Below are 17,318 nucleotides of genomic sequence, written 5' to 3'. Positions count from 1 at the left end.
AATTAGCATAGAAGTTGTTGTTATCTCTATTTATTTATATTTGTTTCTTTATCTTCAACTTCCTTTTGTATTCGTATCTTTTTCCCTTTGTTTATGAGTTACACTAAAGCACTTGAACACGTGTGCCATCTGCTTTAATGGCATATGGAATTGCTAAAGTTTACTGGAAAATTATGAGTCCAGGACGATTAGGCAAAGTAGCTTTAAACGATTACTGCAAAGAGAGGAAACATGCTAATGGAAATAAAATTGAGAGAATATCATTATTGCTATTCTAGACAATTGGTTTTAAATGGTTAATGTTACTTAATTTGATATATATAAAATTAACAATAATATATAAAGGAACTCAATTTTATCAAATAAAGAGTGTATTTCAAATGAAGAAAAAGTTTTTTTATGAAAAAAAATGTATTTATTTAATTGTAGAAAATTATTTGCTGAAAAAAAATTATTTGTTGAAAAAAAAATTTGGAAAATCCAAAAATGAACATCTCAAACGCTCATACTATATTTTGAATAATTAATTAACTTCTATAAATTATTGAAAAGTGTATTCTTTTTAAAGCTAAAAAAATATTTTATTTATTCACTTTAAAATGGAATACTTCTTGACTGGACGATAACGGCATTTTTTCTGCTTTTCTCAACCGGAAAAAGTTGTAAATAATAAATAAAACAAAAAAAAATTATAAGATCTAAATACAACACACAGCGATACTTGAAAAAATTATAAAAAAAAATTTTAAATAAGTTCAAAGAAAAAAAATATAAGTGAGTCGCGTTTTTTGCACCCTCAAACGCGAAAGCGCTGAGCGTGCTTTATTGGCGCTTAATTTTTTTCAGATGCCTAATTCACTTTCAATCATCTCTACACTTTTTAAAGTATACTAAAAGAGGTTGAAACTTACATCGTCATATAGAGAATTTATTATGGAAAAATTATAATACAACATAAAGTTTATTTCTTAATATGTTATTTTGAAAATAAATAATTTAGTTAAGGGAAGCCCTGATGTCAGTCAATTAACTGATTTCTTGTGATCACGATAACTACTGAATAAGATGGCTCACAGACTGAATTTATCTTTTTATTAGCGTTAGTTTGGTGACTACAAGAACTTTTTCGTTAATCACTATCCAACTCTTTTTGGTTTAATTGTAATTAACAAAAACTTAACAACTTGTCGTACACAAAAAATTTAGCTGTCATTTTCATTTTTACTATTATTATTATATTTTCTTTTTTTCTCTCCAACTACTGGCAGCAACAGTAGGATTGAAAACAAGAGCGACACCTAAGACAAAAAGGCGGGAAATTTAAAAAAAAAATTTAACTAAAAATTAACAATTTTAAAACTGAATAAAAATTAAATAAAAAAAAATAATGAAAAGGCTGCAAATGTGATTTTAAAAATGAACCATCTCTGCCTAATTCCGAAGACGGTGAAAAAAAATTAGGTAATTTCATCATTCTGGAGATATCTGCACCTCACACTATGTATTTTTTAACGATTAAATTGTTTTATTGAATTTTTCTTTTAATGCGTGATAGTCAATTTAAAACAAGCTACAGACATTAATTATTGTTTTCTTTTAATATTGATATACTTTTTATGACATGTTCTATTTAACAATTTAACAATATCCGCCTAATTAAATAAATTAGTTGTAAATTTTCCGAGCATTCATTTACAATCAATTGAATTTAAAATAATAAAATAAATTAAAAATCTAAAATAATTGATAAAATTTATTTGTATGCATAAATAATTTATATGAATATTTATGGTAATGAATATGTTTTATTAAATCAATAATAAATTACATTGTGCATTAGAAGAGAAAATTTCAATAGGTTATATAAACAAGACACACCTTTATGTACATTGATGATTCGTAACTTTTCAATAGTCTCAATGATGATGACTCATATTACCAGCACTGTCTTAAAAGCCACTGACCCTTGAGTATAATCTTCAATCATAAATATAAAAATAATATACAAATACACTTAAAAATATGCATGTCTAATTCTCATTATATAAATAATTTTTATCGATGCTTTCTAATTCTTATTTATTACCAATTCGATTAGAGACTATACTATATTTTTATTATATTTTCACTCGATCGCGATAAAATAATAAATATTTTATTCAGTACCTGAATCTAAATATTTTACAGAGCATCCAAGAAATTTATTATGCACAATAATCCGTCATAATCAATGTTTATTATAATATGCAAATTATAAATATTTTATCAGAAAATAAATCACAATAATATTTATTGAAGGTATTAAAAAAATATAATCGAAATTGTTTGATTTTTAAATTATTTTTAAAAATGTTTGTTCATGATCTGCATACAAATTATCATTTAAAATAAAATAATAATAAACATACATGAATATTCATTATTGAAATTTTTTTCATTGTAATTTACTTTTTTTTTTTTTTATTAATTAAAAATTACAATATAAAAAAAAAAGTTATAACCCAGCAAATTAATGTGATTTATTTTTTTTGCTTAAATTTTTCCTCTATTTTTTAATTCTTTATTACTTGACTCATATCCGTCTTTTTATAATGTTCTTATTATACGTAATGTACGTGAATCTATATACATATAAGTACTCGTAAAAATTGAAAAACAAAAAAAAAAAAAAAACATTTTTTTTTTTTCGTCCTTGGCCGGTCGTTGGTACTAGAATGTAACAGACAAGAGTATATAAAAGTAAAATATAAGAGGAACAGTATGGAGATGTGGAGAGAGGATGAAGATGAGGAAAAGATATATATATATATATATTTATGGTGGGAGACAAAGAATGAGTGAAAAAAAGGGAGCCGTAGTATACGTACATCCGTACATCAATTTTGACGGGATGATTTACGTGGCGGCCATCAATTCCAGAATAACTCGGTAATAACTGCGCTAAAATATTGCCCACCGTCGACGTGAGTGAGTCAACGTATATCCCGTGCAACTCCGATTAGATTCAAGTCCAGGTCTGTGAAATAATGGAAAAATCGTGATGAAGGACCATCCCTTTGTACCCCCTTTGTCCCTTTCTCTTATTTTTTTCCTATGACTACTGTTCTATGTACTACTACTACTACTACTACTACTACTACTACTACTACTACTACTACTACTACTACTACTACTACCACTATAACTACCCTTCTTTCTTCGTAAAATGTGCCAGTGAGTTTTATATTTCCCCTGTGACTGCACCCTCGTACTAATTCTTTTACAGTTATTTGCACTAAATCTCAGCTAAAATTTTTTTATCTTTTAATTTATTTTATTTTCTAAAATTTTTTTTTATAACTCGATAAATTGATTAACGTGGGCAAATATTTAAAAATATATATATTTACATGAAATTGAATATACATGCGGGGCTAAGGTAAAATTATATAAATATTTTTAATTTGGTGTCAAGATTGGTGAAAAATAAATTGTGTTAAGTTCTATTCATGAGACATGTTTAATTCATTTGTAAAAAAATATAATGAAACTTCAGCATAAAATGAAAGTTTTTAGTTTGGTAAAGTAAATAAATATTTCTTGAGGGTAAAAAAATGAAGAAATATTATCAAAAAAAAAAAAAAAAAAAAAAAAAAAAAAAAAAAAAAGAATCACGCTGAAGAAAATTATTTCGATTAACGCATGGTGGCGTTTTATTTTCTAACTTGACTTAACGAGCTTCATTTCTGCAAAATATAACACCCGAGAAAACTAACTTTTCCGTCGAAAACTTTATGTCGATTTTTCTTTATACTTTATTTTATAACTGTATTTTAAAAATTTGTTTTTCGAGTCAAAAAGTGATTATATATTTTTCTGTTCTACTGCATAAAACACCACAGCAAAATAAACAAGTTGTAAATATTAAGTAGGGATTGTTTATAAAAAAAAGTTTTTGTTACAAATGTATACATTAACAAAGTTATATTTCTAACTAAAATAAAATATTTATGCATTTAGTAAAATTGTTTATAAAAACTACAGTAAAATTTCAAAAATAATACGTGAGTAGAATAATTTAATATTAATATTGAAAAATCAAATTTATGAATAAACATAAATTTACTTTAATTTTTTTTTAACCACAAAAGTTACTATTTTATCGATATAACGATGGGTTATTTTTTAGTTTCTACCCAATAGTGATTATCAGCTGCGCAAACGTTGAACTAACAAATTTATAAAATCAATATTTGCAAGCAGTCTTAAAAACGCTGTTAATGGATTCTCGTACAAACAAGAGAGGAGTGAGGAACGGTCGAGCGTGACGTACTTTCTGCATGGAATAATAATATATCAAGTGTTGTACTAAAATCTTAACTCACCATCACTTTCTCATTATTTTAATTATTTTAATTTTCTCTCTTGCATAATACATATATGTGTAATTAATACTACAATATAAATAATTTGATTATTATCTATTTATTTATTACACTATTCTCACTCTCTCTCTCTCTCTTTCTCTTTTTTTTACCTAATCAAAATTTTATTACTTAACTTGTTCAGTTGTTTTTGTTTGAGTAAAGATTCTTTATTAATTTAATAATAAAATGAAATATCATTGATTTCATTCTATTGACAGAGTTAAGTACATCGGTCAAGCACAACTTTTTTAATTTTACCGTCTTTAGAAAATACATAGTTTAAAACATATATATATATAGATTAAAGAATGATTGAGGTGAATAACCCTAAAGACTTGTAGCAAGCTTTCAAAAGAGGACAGTATAGCATGAGAATGAGGAGAATTCTCTCAACTGCACCTGTTATAATTCCCCCTCATCAATCATTGACTTTCCTGCTATTTCGACAAAGCATCAACTTTAATCGCTTTCTAATATTTATATATATATATATATATATATATATATATATATATATATATATATATATATATATATATATATATTAGGGTGGGTCAAAAAAATCAATTATTTTTTTTTTACATATGCGATCGAAAAATGGGTTGCTAGACACCTTAAAAAATTTTCACCAAATATGAGCTCTTAATTTTAATAGGAACATCCTCCACATTGCAGTGTTTTATTTTTTTTCTCAGTCCAATAGAAAAAAATTCAAACCTCATCATTACTTGATTGTACAAAAACATTTTCAAGAAGAATGTTGTAGGAAATTGAATGCTCTACAAAGAAGGTGTCTTATATTTTTTCTATAAACTTCATCATTCCAATGATATTGACGATTTAAGTTTGATCATTTTAAGGCAAATTTCATTATTGTTTATGAATATTATAACTCGACCATAAATTCGACTATTATAAAATGCGCAATACAAATTATTGTAAGAAATCAACTGCTCTATAAAAATGGTATTCTATGTTTTGGCGATTAAATTAAGCGTTCCAAAGATATTCATCATCAAACTTTCATGTGTACTGATTATCAAAGTTTTTGATAAGATAATCAAAAAAATGTTTATGTAATTTATAAGTTTTGAGAAAATTTACACGAATTTTAATTTTTATCAACTGAGAAACTTCAAAATATTTTTCAAGTTTTCTTTTATATGTAAATATCTTTGTCTACATTTAAGAAAATAAATTGTACATTATTTATCGCTTAGTTACTTATTTGTTGATAAAAAAAGCAAAGTTTTCATTATAAATATATTATGATATGTTTCAGTTTTAGAGAAAAAAAATGCCCAATTAGTTATAAAAAAGTTTTTTATTTCAATTTTCAACTGAGTTATTAATTTTTGACAATTTTTTATTGTAAGTAGGGTAATTTTTTCGATGCTCTTCAACAACTAGCAATAAGAAATGAAATACAAAACAAAAATTCTCTATAGAAGAAATTTTTCCTAGCACAATATCTAGCTAGAGTGGAAAAATTTTTAAAGCCGTTTTGAAGACAATATCGAGAAAAAAACAACATAATCGTGATTTCTAATAATTAAGAATAAAATGTGTCGAATTATTGAAAAAAAAATATTCCGAAATTTTGAAAATAAAAGTCAAATAATACTTATATTAATGACGAAAAATGAAATTTGTATGAAATTCATAAATTGAATTGAAATTTTCCTGTATCTCATCAAAAACTCTTAAAATTAGTACACATGAAAGTTTGATGATGAATATTTTTGGAACGCTTAATTTAATCGTCAAAACATGAGATACCATTTTTATAGAGCAGTTGATTTCTTACAATAATTTGTATTGCGCATTTTATAATAGTCATTTATGGTCGAGTTATAATATTCATAAACAATAATGAAATTTGTCTTAAAATGATCAAACTTAAATCGTCAATATCATTGGAATGATGAAGTTTATAGAAAAAATATGACACCTTCTTTGTAGAGCATTCAATTTCCTACAACATTCTTCATGAAAATGTTTTTGTACAATCAAGTAATGATGAGGTTTGAATTTTTTTCTATTGGACTGAGAAAAAAATAAAAAACTGCAATGTGGAGGATGTTCCTATTAAAATTAAGAGCTCATATTTGGTGAAAATTTTTTAAGGTGTCTAGCAACCCATTTTTCGATCGCATGTGTAAAAAAAAAAATAGTTGATTTTTTTGACCCACCCTAATATATATATATATATATATATATATATATATATATATATTTTATTGCATTATTAACAGTACCCAAACTCAAATCCACTTTATCAATATTTTATATATTGATACAAGGATTTGTTTACATCTTTTGAATAACCTTTCTTTATTTTACATACAAAAAACGATTTCTATACCACGACCGCGTAAATAAACTGCTCTAAATTGAAAATTATTCATCGGATCAAATCGTCAAAACTCTCATTTTGAAGGGAAGAATCATAGAAAATGTACCATATTTCAAATCAAAATATTATAAACTTTTCATGTAATAAATTTTTAGAGTCAAAACGGCAAATTTATAACTATTTGATTATATCTAAAACATATGTTAATGTTTTTATATAGTTATGCACATATCTTTTTTGAGCATAAAAAGATGCTTCTTTTGAGGTTTGATCTGATCGGATGAATAATTTTCAATGTATGTAGAGCAGTTAACGCGGTCTTGGTATAGAAATTGTTTTTTGCTTATAAAAAATAGCCGGACTGGGTTTTCTTCCAGTTATGTTGGGTTGTCTCATTTTTTATATCATTTCGAAGAACTTCACAAATCAATCTTGGACTAGTTATGTCATTAAGAGGTTGGGAAAAAAAAATAAAATTTTTAATTTCGAAAAATTATATCTTCGAAAAAAAAAATATCTCCCTGAAAATTTCAGGGTCTTTTAAGAACAGATAACGGTAGTCTACAAGAAAACGTAAACAAAAAAAAAATTAAATTTTTGAATTATTCAATTTAGTAACGGCCAAGGCTAGGTTTCCCAGTCTTGACCCAGGCTTGGGTAATGACTAGAATGGCCAGGATTGAGTAACCATTCTTGACCCATGCGTGAACAGTCTATACAAATTTTATGTTAAATAAAATTGAACACATAAAATCTGTTCTTTTGACAGAAAATTTGTGTACATTTACCGGAGCATTTGTGTAAATTTAACACACTGTTCGTGTTAAAATCAACTAATAAACGTAAGCACATAACCGAACCAACTCAAATATACTGATCGACCCTTAGTAGAACTTATGTCAATTTAGCGAACAATTTAACCGGATCAAAAAGATATGAAAGTTATCTAAATTTAATTGTAAAATGTATATATTTAATCGTAAATAAATTATAATCCAAATTTCTCTGCAGACAATGCTGCTACAATGCTTTGCTTGGTTATAGTAATGAAGAATTGCGCGGGAACGTTTAGTCAAACAACACAAATTTTGTGTCAATTTTCGAATAACACAAGAAATGTGTTACATTCTAGATTTTCTAATCATTTAACATAAGAAATCTGTTAAAGTAAAATAACGCAAACTGTTTGTGTTGAATTAACAGATTTCCGTATTAAAAATTAAGACAAAAAATTTAATCAAATAATTTTTTAACACAAATACACAAAATTTCGAACTATATATAGTTAAATTTTTTAGTTAGAGCTCGGTTTAGTTCGAAGATAGGCAAAATCGTTCAAAAAGTTTCGAACCTATGATCGTTTGAAACTTTTTGAATTTTAGCAAAAATCGAACTTAGTTGATTTATTTCCCAATTTTAGACTTTTCAAAATATCTTCCTTTATGGGCAGATTTTATACATGTTACATTATACTGTTTTGATACCGGTATAATGTGTACATGCCGTCAATAAGTTTTTATTACAAATACTTAAATATATTGAATAATATTAATAATATTTTTCTTTTAGTTTTAAAAAATTAAAGAAAATTAAGTATCATTTAAATTAATTTCTAGCAGAAAAATATATATTGATAATTATATAAATTAGAAATTAACTTCTTTATTCAAGTTTTATTTATTAGTAAAAGGGTTATTTTCTCGCTTGTACATTTATCTTTATAAATAATTAGAATTAAAATTGAATTTTTTATAATTTACAAAAATATACTTGATTTTAATAATAATTACTGTATCTGAGTGCATTAATTCAATTAGGCAATTAACATTCCTGTTCAAAAATACTTCATACTCTGATTGTTAGTAAAGTATGTATCCACATTGTTGATTTATTTAATACGTCATAAATTACAAAGAAATCAACAATGTTTTTTTCTTTTTTATTAATAAGTTTAATATATTTACATGAAATTTAATAGACTTGCATAAATTATTTTGAAACAGATTTCTAAATTCAATATATTCTACAATTATTTAAAAATGTTTAATACTTATTATTTTAATAATATTTCCACAATTGTATATTTTAATAACTTACATGCTCATAAATCTTACAGTTATGAATGCATAAAATTTTATAGTTTTGCATAAATTATTCTAAAAATGTAAATAAATTTATATTTTAAAATATATTAAAAATTTTTTTGTCAGCTTAAATATATGTTTGTAATAAATATAAAAATCTATATCTAATTTAACAGATTATAAATTTAAATTCATTGATTTGCATAAATAATTTAGTACGTATCTATTTAAATAATTATAATATTTTAATACTACATAATATTGTGTACTTATTATAAAATTCGTCTATAAATAAGATAATAATAAATGTTAAAATATCTGTATTAATTCATTTTTGTAAATAGCTAAGGTATCTTAAGGTATCTACCTTCCTCCTATCTAGGAGATGTGCGATACTTCGCGTGGCGTTTATCGATAGCAACCAAAATAGCTGATGTTTTCTCTACAACCAAGCATCATATTCCCCTGATGCTTTCCTATATATCCTTCTCCTATCAACCCACCTTTCTATTCACCCTCCTCTCTCATACCACTTATAAATACACCCTTACAGATATTTCCATTGGTACGTCAATAGCTGAACCTACATGAAAAGGGAATTCATTGCTTTTGTTCTGTTTCAGCTGACATATATTAAACTTTTATGCAAATATTAATAATATTGTCAATTTATGTGTCATTAAAGTACCCATTATTATTATTATTATTATTATTATTATTATTATTATTATTATTATTATTATTATTATTATTATTATTATTATTATTATTATTATTATTATTATTATTATTATTATTATTATTATGATTTGTTTTTTTTTTATTGATATCAAATTACTATATATGTTCTTCTAGAATTGAAAAAAAAAGTAAAATTCAAGTGATATTTATGAAAAGAAATGCTTGATGAATACTTTTTTTTTTCTTAAGTCAAGGTAATGAAAGATTCAAATTGGATTCAACCTCGTCATACTTTTTTCTCTTTAATTTATGTGTACACATTTTATCTTTTTTTAAATTTTATTTTATGAAAATCTTGCTAATTACACAGAGTACTCCTAACTTTTACTAATTACGTCAGTAGTTATTTACACTTTTAAAAAGCATCTTGAGAAATTTATTTTATCATTAGCAATTCTCACTGAATTTCAATAATACCGTCCAATTCAATTGGTTATTGCAATATATATTTATATATTTATTTATATCGCGATGAAAAAATAATTGAATAGACAGAATTCAATATTAAAGCCTGATAGAAATATCTTTCAAATGAATATATAGAAACAAATATATATTAATTAAAAATAAACTTATATATATATTTATATTTATTTGTTTATTTATTTATGTATTAACAATAAATACATGATAAATAATATTAACTTACTTATTCTGATGCATTAAATTGTGAAATAAATATATAACATAACCATATATTGTGCAAATAAGAATAATTTATTGAATTTCATGCATCAATAAAAAATTTTTAAACGAAATAAAAAAACCCATAAAGATTAATAACTTTATTTTTCGCATCACTTGCACTCTTGTGAAACTGCAATGTTCGTATAATAAATTAGTTTACATAAAGAAAATATGTGAAAGGAAAATGTATATATTTACAGTCATATATAATTTATAAGCAAATAAATACAATTAGAAAAAAATGATTATTGAAGTAAAAGGATGTTAAAACGTGGAAGATTTAATCTGATGAGATTGTTAATTGCCAGTCTCTTGTCATCTCTTCTTTTAAACGTGACGGGCTGTCGTCAACCAATCGACATTAATTTCAATCTCGCTGACCTCGCTAAGAACTTCTTTTTCATCTAATCGACAAACTACTATTATATATGCAATGACAAGGCACGAGCAACGTTTTTAATTTAAACAAAACTATTAACTCTTTTATTTCGATTTCGATCTATACTTCAATTGACTAGTCGACTTATTTCTTGTTTATCCCTATGTTAAACCCTATTAAAATAATCCGTATGAAAATTCAGTCTAGATTCCCATATGGTTTCGATATGGATAGCATAAATTCCGATATAGACTCTTACAGAGTTCCTATGGAAATCCACACTATACCAAATCCATATAAGAATCTAGTACAGATTTCCATGTGGATTTTAACCTCGATTTCCTACGGGAATTTTTATCATGTCAATATCCATGTTGGAATTTTGTATGGATTTGGAATCAGGAAAATTAACAACAATTAACGAACAAGCGTCAAGTTTCTGTATGGAAATCCAAATACCCATGGTTTATTCCTACATGGATTCTCATATAAATCCATACACTCCAATATTATTTTCTATGGATTATTACATAAATCCATACTTTCCTATATGGATTCCTATGTGGGTTCCCATGCAATCCCATGTGGATTTTTTTGACAAGAAAGTTCTGTGAGCATTTTTATTAATTAAAAAAAATTTTATTCGTAAATATGTGCACATTATGTTCTTATTATAAATACATATATTCACATGTTGGGGTCTGTCAACTAACAGCAATGTTAACTATAATATGTAAACTGACAACCGGAAGGGTTTCGATGGATTTAACAGGTGTCCGAGTCAAGCCAACAACTAACTCTTTGAATTAACATATGCATGAGTTTAGTACATATATGTATATGAATAGGTATGTAGGATGGATGCTTTCATTTGTATATCTTTCTCTCATCTATTATGATATAACAAACTATAAGTATAAATAATAAGCTCCTTGTCACTACTATTACACGTCAAACAATATCATTGTTTTATTGTGTGATAATGAAGTATCGTGATAACTATTGTTTAATAAGTATTTAATAATTTAAAGACATGAATTATTAAAAGTTAACTAAATTTATAGTAATGTAGTGTCATATATTTATTTAAGTTTTTTTAACTCAACTGAAATCATGTAACTAATTGTGAGAATATAAATAGTCGACAATTTTCATGATTTATTACGTCGTTAATGTTTTTTTTTTCTTTTTATTTTTAAACAAAGTCCGGTTATTTGTGGAATTTTTATAATTAAACGTAATTAAAGACGGAAGATATTTTTCTCAGTATTTTTTATTATTTAATTAAGATATTAAATTGTACATAAAAAAAAAAACGGACACTTTAATTACAAATTATAAAAACTGTTTTTTTAAATTTACTATGCATTTAAAATTTTTTTTATTTATTAAAATTTGAATTAATAAAAAAAAATAAGAACATTTTATTACCAAGATAATGTGAAAAAAAAAATTGATGTTTTAAAAATTACATACTCGTAATTACTTTATAATAAGTCATTAAGATATTATCTTTAAAAGAAATTAGTGAATTAAAAATGATAATTTAAAAAATGTGTCCGTCTAAAGAATTTGATAGAATAACGGGTTTACCGTATATATTTAATATGGCACATAACGATTGCCATGACCTGAATTAAAATAACCGTTAGGTTTAAAAAAAAAATTAAAGCTAATATTTTTAGTGATTAGTGAGTACTATTTTAATTATTTTTTTATTATTTTATGTCGGTATGCAATGAGATTATTTATAAATTGTTGAGATACATTGTAAATTTGAGTAATGGCGAATGCTAATTAATTGCAAGGAAAAAATTTTAAAAACTTTAATGAAAATTATTATTAAGCTTTATTAATGTTTCCGTACATAGAGAATAACTGCATTAACTAATTGCTAGGTCAATTGGCCACGCTCCGATCTCACATGACACAGTTGCAGCTGTCAAGAACATTAAACATCATTGAATCTGTTCCTGTAACTAATAGTCACCTTTTAAATTTATTTAACTTTTTTAAAATAGATAGAAAATTTTATTTAAATTGATTAATAATTTTTTAAACATTATATTCGTGCCAAATATTGTATAATATATTATATTTTTAATTTATTACCCCAGTAAATCTTGGACTAAAAAATGTGGCTTTATCTTGAAGTTGTGATAAATTTCACGAATACACTGACTATAGAATAAATTTTAAAATATAAATACAAAAGATAAAATATTCATAAAAATAATATTTATGTCGGAGGAAGTAAATTTTAGTTAATGTAGACAGAGTGTTGTAAGATAGGAAGTTGTTGATAATTTTTTCTTTTTAAATATAGTAAAAAGGGGCAAAATAAGCCCGTATTTTTTTTTATTCAAATAATCAGAAAGAAGATATAAGGGACAAATTTGATCATCTACAATTATTGAAAAATTTTTTAAATTTAAATCAATTAAAAAATTACTTTCTAATAACTTTGAATCAAGTAATAAGTTGTCTGCTTTGTTAGCGACTATTTATTTTTAAAAATAGTTTTAATTTTCTATCCATGAAATAAAAATGAATTATTTTGTGATAAAAATTGAAAAAATTTATTTAACTGAGCTGATAACCTGATCGTTCTATTTCATCTCTCAACTTGTGAGAATTTAGTTCAACGCCACGCCACACAGTGGATAAGTTGGAAGTTATATCTCCGTTATTTTCATTTATTGACTTTTCACCCACTTTCTTTTTCTTCCGATTCTTTTTTTTTTTTTTCAAATTACTTTATTTCATTTTAATAATTTTTTCCTTTTTTCGAAATTTAATAAAAAATATGTGACGAGCACGTAAAAAATCAATAATGTGACAAGCGCGTTAGGCCGAGTAAGAGAGAGAGAGTACGCTAGGAGTGGGGATACTCACAAAAGCAGGGATAGTAGTTCGAGGTTCGCCGCTAGGTAGACGCCGCGCTGGCTGAGTTTCTCCGAGTTGAAAAGTTGTATTTGAGTGCTTATAACCGATTCCTCAGCACCGTTATATCAAACCAGCTCTTGGTCTGAGTATCTCCGGATCAAGCTGAGAATAAACATAGATGTACCAGGTATTGGCTCTTCTATATTTGGACTACGTCGTTATTAAACGGTTGTAGAAGGGTGTAGATACCCTATCGCGATTTGGTGACGAAAATCTGGACCGCTTTGTACATGGAGAAGTGTATTTCCTTCTTCATACAATCTAGGTCGAGACTCTGAAACTTGGGGTATCACTCAGAAGACGAGTCTCGGACATTTTTATACAAGACAGGCTTCTCCCGGTTGTTAGATGGGGAGGCGCGGAGGTTAAATTAAATAGTATCCGTAGAATCGTGTTCGCGGGTATATCGGTAAAAAAGGGAGTATAATTTGGGAAAGAAACGCGTCTCGTCACACCGTATAGTTTAACTTAATTGTTATTACGTACATTTAAATTGAATAATTATTAAATTTTACCGAGATTAAGATGTTATATAACGTTTGTTTCTGTTTTATATGTAAATTATTTAAAATCTATAAATTATCTTTGATTTTCGAACATTATCAATAAAATTATATTTGAACCGACCATACACGGAAAAAAAAATATTGTTCCTCAAACGATCTAAGGTATAGCAACTCGTAGATTGTTACCACAACGATGCGTATACTTATGGTAAAAATATCGTATCGTTCCTGTAACTATCTATTAGATAGCTGTGAGCCCTATACGACTTTCTGTAATCGTCATCTCACACGCCACCGTCTAACCTAATTAAACATCCATTTTGGCGCCTATTTTCAAATATAACAATTCGAGTTCATTTTTTTTTTAATTTGTTAACTATGTATAACCTTACTGATTATTTACCTAATGATCAATCTAATAAAACTGCCATATATTTCAATTTTGAAAATTATATAAAAATCAGTTTATATTAATTTAATTAAATTTATATTATATTTAAATACTTATATATAATCTAAAAAATGAAAAGATATATTTTAAATTAATTTAGACTGCAAATGATAAATCAGTTTTATAAATTATTTTATTTAATCAAAATTATTTACTAATCATTTATTTATTAATGATAAAGCTTTCCAAACGTGTGTCAGATAGGGCTCAGAACGATACGGTATAGGTCTCAGAGCTATCTACCGTATTGTTGTCAGAACGATACAGTAGATCGTTGCAGGAACAATCTAGTAGATAACTATTGCGTATTGTTACTGTAACTATACAGTATACTTCTCAGAAAAATATTTTTTTCTCCGTGTACTTGTTATTTATCTGTCAGTCCCTCAGCACGATTACCTTATATTTTGAGTCGAAATAAATAAGAAATTGCTTGAGTTACGCGACCCTCACCTAAACCCTGGAACCGACGAGCTAATCAACACGAGGGGACTAATTATTTGTTAGTTTAGTTTTTATAAACATTTGTAACGTCACAAATATTTTGCTAAAGTTTTATATCGGGATACGAACGGGACTGAAATGAGTCATCTAAGAAAAAAATATCCATAGTTCGGTTTTTCGCCACGGAAAAAAATATTAGTAGATATTACTGAGATTCTCGTCAATAGCGTGCCTAGACCGAATCTCAGTAAATATTACTGAGTAGAACGTAAGAAATTAATAACAGATGCATTTTTTTGACAAGTGCCTTGTAGTTTTTTAAGGTTTAAGTAATAATTTTAAAAAGTCAAGCAGTATACCTCAACGATTAACGGTTAATTATAGCAGTTTAAACATTAAAATCACAATTCTACTGATTGAAACGACATTAGGAATTGAACGTAACATAAATAATTAGAAATTGAACTACAATTATTGTCAATCATTTTAATTTAATTCCAAAATCTAATCAGCTCTAACACTTTGTAAACCGCGTCGAATACCACCTCAACCGTCTCAATCGGTGAATTCGTTCGAGAGATATCGTTGTAGAAAAAATGGGAAAAAACTTTATTTTTCGAAAACAAAGGCATACAAAAGTATTTTCGAGCTCGATAATGTATTCTCAACAATGATTTCGAGCTCAAGGAGCTCGAAAGCAGCGGAAAATTTTGGGGCTGGCCCGCAGGGTCAACCGACAGACCGATTTTTTTTGCTTACGAGGTTCTAGCATACTTTTTCTCTACATTACTTTCACTAGGTCAATTTATACTATAATAAAATGTGACCAAGTATATCCGTTTAATGATTATCAGTGTCATAAAATAGACAGTTATAACTATAAAGACATTTCCACATGTGAATGTGTAATAACTAATGTTGGATTATAGTTATTATTGTTCAAGACAATCGTAAGTGATGTTTCGTACAGAACAAATTATTATTTTTTTTTTATTCATAATTACAATTGTTAAATAATTATAATGTCCTTTACAATGGAAATGATAATTCTAAATGAATATACACAGCATATAATTATAATTACAATGCGCTTACACAAAACTAATGTAAATTATTTCAATTATGACAGCAGATAAAGTATATTAATATGTAACTTTATAAAATATATAATAGGGCCATAAGTAAAATGATATTTTAATGCAATTCAACTGTTATGTATTCTAAGAACCAAAGTTAAGATGACTTACTTGTGAAACTTTTGAAACTTCTATATCTTACATTAATATCTCTTCGTCCTCTCTCTCTCTATCCCTTTAAAAAATTTTTTTATTTTTTGGTTCTTTACTTGCTCTCTTTACTTTTCTGATCTCTTGTACATTATACATTCAGCGACACTCTAATGTCATTTTACTATTTTTTAAATTTAATTTAAATTCCCCTTGCATTTTAATACATTTTGTATTCAGATATCATTTTTCTTTCGTTATTATCAGTATGTATTATTATTTTTATTATTATTATTTATTTATTTATTTGTTTGTTTACTTTAAGTGAAAATATTTATAAAAAACAACTTAGAAATAGTACCTCAAGTCAGATTTACTTTTCTTAGAGTTTATTCAGCTAAAAAAATTTGAATTGTTTGTTTAATAAGTTCTTTCAATTTCTATTTTTTATATCTGCCTTAATCTTTATTATTCATCAATCAATATAAAAATAAATAAATCTTTTTTTTTTTTAATATTATAATAAATGTAAACATTTAAAACTAAGCAAATCTGCGAATAAAATTCAAACCATTTCACGTCGCGATTGTAATGTTGTACGATTATTTCGTCATACCATGTAATATAATTGAATAATAACGAGTACGTTTTTGCACGAGATTGCGTAACTTTATTAAAGAAGAATTAAATTTATTTACACATCTAACATTTATTTCATTTACAACATCAACAATATAATTTATTATTTTTACTTTTAATTAAAACCGACTATTATTTTTAAATTAATCTATTATCATTTTCTTGTCATCGATTATTTTTTATTTATTTAAATTTTGATCCACTTCAATAAAAAATATATCCCATAAAAATTGTATTAACGTCATATATTCACGTGACAAATTATAGAAAATTATCAAATTTTATAACAATTATTAGAAAAAAACGACAAATTTATGAATTTGTATTGTTTACGATAATAAATAAACGTGAATTTTGCACCATTTGTCGAGTTGGGCTACCGTTTATTTGTTTTAAATGACATTCGAGATAAAAAAAAAAATTTGCCATAAGAATATACATTGTAACAACAAC

General features: G+C 25.7%; 1 protein-coding gene across 3 annotated transcripts in view; it reads left to right on the top strand.

Moving 5' to 3' along the window:
- Positions 1-17,318, top strand: part of LOC103569605 (TOX high mobility group box family member 3) — a 385,809-nt gene that overhangs the window by 270,402 nt on the left and 98,089 nt on the right. The gene's annotated exons all lie outside the window — the stretch shown is intronic.

The sequence above is a fragment of the Microplitis demolitor genome, chromosome 3, assembly GCF_026212275.2.
Source record: "Microplitis demolitor isolate Queensland-Clemson2020A chromosome 3, iyMicDemo2.1a, whole genome shotgun sequence".
Lineage (NCBI taxonomy): Eukaryota > Metazoa > Arthropoda > Insecta > Hymenoptera > Braconidae > Microplitis > Microplitis demolitor.
The sequence above is the reverse complement of the archived record's forward strand: the minus strand, read 5'-3'. Positions and strand labels throughout refer to the sequence as shown.